Here is a 5,390-nt window from a genome sequence, read left to right on the forward strand (position 1 = left end):
ACCAACTACCCATTGTGGTCATGTAAACAATGTCCACAACATAGGACACCACTTGACTGGTGCAACAAGTGGATAATCCAAAGGTAAGATGACACCTCAAATTCAAACGATGAATTTGAACAGAAGGATGTAGATGACAATCATGATAGTACCTTAAATGACAATCCTTCACACCGCAGTGGCGATGAGTCTGAGGAGGAGGAAGCACTTACGGTTGAAACACGTGAGACAAAGTTTCAAGGAATGAAGTCAACAATTTAAACTTGGTATAGTTGATCGTATTGGAACGAGTTGAAAATAACACATTTCTTGGATCTCATGCATATATTTAAGAATATAGGGTCATCTTTATGGAGGCACACAATGGGTCTAAAAAGACAATGACACAACAAGAAAGGACTTGTAGACACATAATTGCAAAAGGCCACTTTGGCCCATAGTCCACTGAAACCACAAGAAAAGTTACCAAAAAAAATGCCCCATGGGTGCTCAAGAAAAAGGAGGTTGCTTTGGTGAATGAGCGAGTATGATCCATTCGCACACCTACAAGTTATCGTGCCTCATTACACATGGCATTCACAACAACTAAAGAGCATCTTACTAGTGGACTAAAGAGCATCTTACTAGTGGACTTAATACTAGTGGACTTAAGAGTCACGATTGGCACTACTTCTTTTGCAGGGTGGATAGCTACTGTAAGACTCTTTTATGCTCTTGTTACTTATGATAGATAATGATTTATGCTCTTGTTACTTTCTCACCAAATGTTACCTCTTGTCATTGATGGTTGTTTATCCAACAAACAAAAAAAAAAAACTACAAGAAGTCGTGTATCGTTTGGGATCACTAGCTAGGTAATTTTGTCTTTTGATATAGCCTAAATAGTACTACGCATTGATTGTTAGACAATGACATCTAATTTGTGTTCTCTTTTTGGTCCAGGTGGATTGTCTCCAAGGAGATTAAGAGATACCACAAAAAAAATTGGAGCGCATAGAACTTCAATATAATGTAGAACTTTGATGGAAAACTTCTTCGACATTCAAGTTTATGTATCGATACACCTTGTTATGAGGAAGTAGAGCTTACAGGTGTTGTGAGTGCGCGATGGGTGTTTTTTTTATTAGAGATTTAGGTGTGTCATCAAATGCTTTGTTTGGAATAGGAGGGCTCCATGGCTAAGGGATGGGTGCTGCAAGAGTCTATGTATTATGGCATCATTCAAGCAGCTAAGCCAATCAAGTGCACGAGAGGCAAATCCAATTGATTCAGAGATTGAGTATGTGGGGGAGTTAGAGGCCATAATTGAAGTCGATTATCGATCCTTCAAGCAGGTATAGACATGTATGTGGCACCTTATCTTTTACATTATTATTTAATCATGCACTAATAGCGTGTGGGTGTGTGTTGTAGGTGGTGTTAAAAATTAAATGGTTCAAGACATACGGTAATCTTAGAAAGGAGGCAAATGGTTTCTACTCTTTTGACTCGTCTAAGCTTTTGAGTGAGCATGAGGATAAACGACATGGAGATAGAGACTGGTGATGCATCAAGATTATTACTTGCAAATCCATATGACATGGAGCTCACGCAGGAAGAGATATAGGAGGCTGAGAAAGGCTTAAGTGATAATGAGGTGCAAGCATATGACATCAAGGTAATATTTACTCCATGTAATATGTATACTGGTTTTGGCATTTCTTTAACCTATTAATACTAACAATCTTTTGCAGAAAGAGAGTCTTGGGGTAATCACATTTCAAATTAATGTGACGAAGGGGTTCAATTCCCCTACTCTTTGTGACAGTGCTGAATATATTCCATCAAAATGACTAGTACAAGACCATACAAGGCTCGCAACAGAGAGCTAGAGTGCTAGAGCTTCCATCAAATACTAGGGTGTATACATTAAATACTAAGGTGTATACATCAAATACTAGCACTGCCATCTCTAAGGGTAAAGAAAATCTCTTGGCATGAAACACAGGGTTCTTCACAAAACAACTTAGCTTATGCTAGAGTGTTGTGCATAGCCCTTAGCCACCAACCTCACCTTGTACTTGTCCAAGCTACCATATGCTTTGTACTTGGTTTTGAAAATCCCGTGCACACATCACTTTTCGCTTCTTAGGCATCGGCACCACTAACCATGTGGCATTCCGCTCTATGGCATCCATCTCTACCTATATAGCATGATGCCAATCAAAACTAGAGAGAGACTCATCCACCACTGATGGCTCTAGTGACTTTGTTTGACTAGAAGAAGTGGCTACTTAGGATACTCTTAACGCCTTCTTATACGAGTCTCAACAAAATAATGAGAATAGCTACTATAGATCAAATCTTGTTCCCCTTCAATTGGACAATCAGCATTTTTACCATCTAACACTTCTATGATAGAATAAATTCTTCAATCAATGCATAGTTGCATGAACCAGGCCTCAAGAGATGCTAGCACCGAGGTCGAGTGATGGGTTTAGCCTGTAGGCATGCAGCTAATGGATAGGTTTGCATGTCAACTTAAAGTATGTACTCAGACAGAGTTGAGGGTTTGCAAGAGTTGTGTGGACTAGTTCTTTGGGAATTCACCAAGGGCATTTTATGGTTCCATAGCCAAGAGGAGATGGCTGGTCATGATGCTGTTCTGATGTGGCTTCAACACTATAGTGTATGGACATCTAAACAGGGTGGAAGGTGGTTGATCAAAGAGGGCAGCATAGCGCAGAGAGAGAGGCGGTATGGCGACATGAACAAAGCAAGAAAAGCGATCATCCAGGTGTGTGTGCCCAGGTGACCATGTGCAGGCAGAAGAGTCCAGGTGCAATCCAGGTGTGGTCTTGGAGCAGCCTGGGTTGTGTAAGCTTCACAAGTGTATCCGGGTTGCTATCAGGAGACAGCCATGGCTGATTTGTGTGCACATGTCTGAGAGCAGTTGTGTGTATGCAAGGTCAACCATCTGCGCATAGAATCAGGTGTAGCCGAGAAAACATACAGGAGGAAGCCAAGGTGATTGAAGCACAACAGTGTGTCCACACCCACATGACACCATAGCCGATTGGAAAAGCACATAGAGGTATGTGTAATTTGATTGTGCAGATGTAGGTTTTCAAGTGTATGTAATGATGGCTGCCTTTATGTCAATGAGGGCAAAGTGCTGTTTGGGAGCACCTAGATTGTGCAAGCACGAGGGTGTGGGGACAGCCAAGTGCATGTATGCATGAGCAGCAGAAGCCAAGGGCTGAATTGCCATGTGTATGTAGACATCTTTAATGATGTGCTGTTCCTTATGCGGAGAGTAGACCGAATCAGAGATTGCAAATGTATGACCAAGGGTTGCGGTGCTGATTCAAAGTGGAGGATCACAGAGCAGCAGGCACATGGTTCTCAACACATAGCGGATTCGTGGGTCCACACCCACATGGCACTACTGGTGTTGCTGCGCATGTCTTCAAGGATCAAGCATGACTATAATCAGAGAGTGTGTTGGCATGTATGTATATGATTTAGAATATGTATCTAAGCTCTCTGGTGATATGCAGTGATGTGTAGGAGATTGTGAATCTCCATGTGTATGGTGGTGTGTGTGTGACACATGATTAGTAATTGTGTGTGCTGGTGTAGTTAATTTATTGAAGCAGGTGCAGGTCTTTAAAACAAAGTGCAGCATGCAAAGAGCAGGTGTGTGTAATGTATCCAAATTGTGATGCCGTAGCCACGATATGAAAACACAGCCACCTTCTTGCTTCCGAAAATGCAACACATCTTTCAAAAGCCCTTGCATATCCCTCATCACAGTCTTTGTACACCGCCCACCACCACCACTGCCAAAGCACTCCTCTAAAGTATTATGTTCCCAAATAAATTAAGTTATGACATTAAAACAATAAATGTTAATTAGATTATTTTGTTTTAATAAAGCCATAACATTGAGAAATACTTACTCCCAAGTGAGATGAAATTGATCATTAGGGGCACTGTTAGCACATAGGCTTATTACTATATATTTAAAAAATTTAAACAAATCAAAAAGCAACCAATATCTTACTTACAACCACTTGATCCACGTCCTTCTGCACCCTGGGCCCTTGGTGTCTGGTGAGTCAACACATATAAAGATCCAAAACCTCCAAAAATATCTGTTCCAAAAATATATGTTCTTGTTTCCAAAAGAACTGAGAACTCTCCTCATTTCCAATTCAAGATGATGTCTCATGCTAAGAAACAAATTGGGCTAAGCACTAGTGAGCTGTGTAGTGAGCTACTTAAAAGAATGATTAGGCAAGCTTTGAGAAAGGAAATAAACCAGAATTCAATTAAACAATAAACTCTCATGACTAAAACAATGAAATAGCAAGCGTACGCCTATGTCTGTTACTATATGCCTATGTCTCTATGCTATATGCCTTTGTCTAGGATCAATAAAAGAGAGAGAACATAGGAGATGCGAGTGATTGAGAGAGAAATGAGAAAGAGAATGCAAGAGATGTGATTTTTTGCGCCATGTGAGAGAGAGAGAGAGAGAGAGAGAGAGAGAGAGAGAGAGAAAGAGTGTGCGCCATGAGAGAGAGAGAGAGAGAGAGAGAGAGAGAGAGAGGGGGGTTGTTAGAGTGTGCAGATGTGCAAGTGTTAACGAGAGAGAGAGAGAGAGAGAGAGAGAGAGTGTGTGCGCGCGCGCGCAGGCAATGATCAAGTTCTTACAAAGGTCGAGACCTTTATATAGGTGATACATGTGGTTTCCCTGTCACACAACCCACAAATCAGCCCACGACTAATAAATAGGCCACACCGTTAAAAGGAGCCCGTTCCCACACTGAAGATGCTTGAAATTCTAATACCCCCTTTGTAGTTCATAGTGTTCAAATGTCGGAAGAAGAAAACTCCATAAACAAGATGCAACTATGGACACCCTAGAGCTGTAGATATTGTGTCCCATGTACCAGAAAAGAGGTGTTGTTGATAGCCCTCTCTCTTACCCACAAACCTCCTCTAGCTAGTAACACATGAGGGCATCCTATCCTTATGATCTAGAGTAGAACACCACCCAAGTATAGGGAGCGCCTGTGGAGCACTAGATGTGTCATTAGAAGAATCAGAGTCATTGTCCTGTACTTTGTCCTTGCCCTTCTTTTGTGATGAAATCTTGTCCTTGCCCTTGCTTTTTCCTTATTCTTGGGACAAACAATCCTTTGAGAAGCTTCTAAGTTCAAACAGGTTGAGCAAAGGCATCACCATAGCTTGCATGCTAAAGACTTGCTACTTTACAAAGAAGTAAAGAGATGTGAAAGAGAAGACTATGAAGGCCACATGGTTGCCATGGGGCAACATAAAGAGGTAAATAAATAGAGGCATTTGGAAGAGTTGAAAGAAGTTCATATGAGAGAAGTTCTAGC

The 5,390-nt window shown here is 41.2% G+C and overlaps 1 long non-coding RNA gene across 2 annotated transcripts; it reads left to right on the forward strand.

Annotated features, from left to right (window-relative positions):
* The first annotated feature begins 1,111 nt into the window (after window positions 1-1,111).
* Window positions 1,112-3,639, forward strand: LOC147607699 (uncharacterized). Of its 2 annotated transcripts, XR_015264743.1 has the most exons (3): window positions 1,112-1,334; window positions 1,414-1,657; window positions 1,734-3,639. It is a non-coding gene; the product is annotated as an uncharacterized LOC147607699 (long non-coding RNA). The 2 variants fall into 2 exon arrangements; XR_015264742.1 differs by having other exon boundaries at window positions 1,414-3,639.
* The last annotated feature ends 1,751 nt before the right edge of the window (window positions 3,640-5,390 follow it).

This window comes from Cibotium barometz, chromosome 55 (genome assembly GCF_041138505.1).
Source record: "Cibotium barometz isolate CiBa-2024 chromosome 55, ASM4113850v1, whole genome shotgun sequence".
NCBI classification, from domain to species: domain Eukaryota; kingdom Viridiplantae; phylum Streptophyta; class Polypodiopsida; order Cyatheales; family Cibotiaceae; genus Cibotium; species Cibotium barometz.